Below are 858 nucleotides of genomic sequence, written 5' to 3'. Positions count from 1 at the left end.
GGGGTTTGGGGGGAACTGCACCTCAAGCTGCTGACAGGCAAAACTCATGACACAGATGATCCTGTGTGTGTTAAGGTGCAGCAGGCTGAAAACTGCAGGGGTGGCAGTTAAGTGTCTGTATTGATTCATTCCTCTCCTTAGACTGTGGTTTTATAGGTGTAAATTATTGTTAACTAACTGGTTACATTAGCTAGCTACTGTGTATTGAGCTGGTCCCTGAGTGAATCATGATTAATTGGTAACAAGTAACACAGTAACTTAGCAGCCAGCCCTGCAGTAGTTCCCACCTGCCCCCCACCCCCACCCCAAGACAGACACAGTTGCACAAGCACCCATGTCATGATTTTTGCCTGTCTGCAGCCAGAGGTGCAGGGCCCCAGAACCCCCCTGCACCTATCTTCTCAACAGCTGACAGGCTTCATGGCTGCAGCAAGGGCTACCATCCCTGCAGCTTTCACCCTGCTGCACCTTAGTGCAAGCAGTGTCACCCATGTCACGAGTTTTGCTTGTCCACAGCTTGAGGTGCAGTTTTCCCCTAAACCCCTGCACCTATCTCCTTGAAACATGGCAGGCTTTGTGGCCTGAGCAGGGGCCACTACAACTGCAGTTTTCATCCCATGTGGTATAACACATAGACATGACACAAGTTTTCTTTCAGGAATTTGGGGTGCAGTTTCCCCCAAACCCCTGCACCGATCTTCTTGAGTGGATCTTCTTGAAACTTGGCAGATTCTATGCTCGCAGCAGCCGCTACCACCCATGCAAACTTCATCCAAATCAGACAAAAAAGAATAAAGTTATAGATATTTCATTGATTTCCCACAGGGGCAACACTAACAGGTCCAGAGAGGTCTTGCT

Source organism: Gavialis gangeticus, unplaced genomic scaffold, assembly GCF_001723915.1.
Source record: "Gavialis gangeticus isolate Ggan-Ray unplaced genomic scaffold, GavGan_comp1, whole genome shotgun sequence".
Classification (NCBI taxonomy): domain Eukaryota; kingdom Metazoa; phylum Chordata; order Crocodylia; family Gavialidae; genus Gavialis; species Gavialis gangeticus.
Note: the sequence above shows the minus strand (reverse complement) of the source record.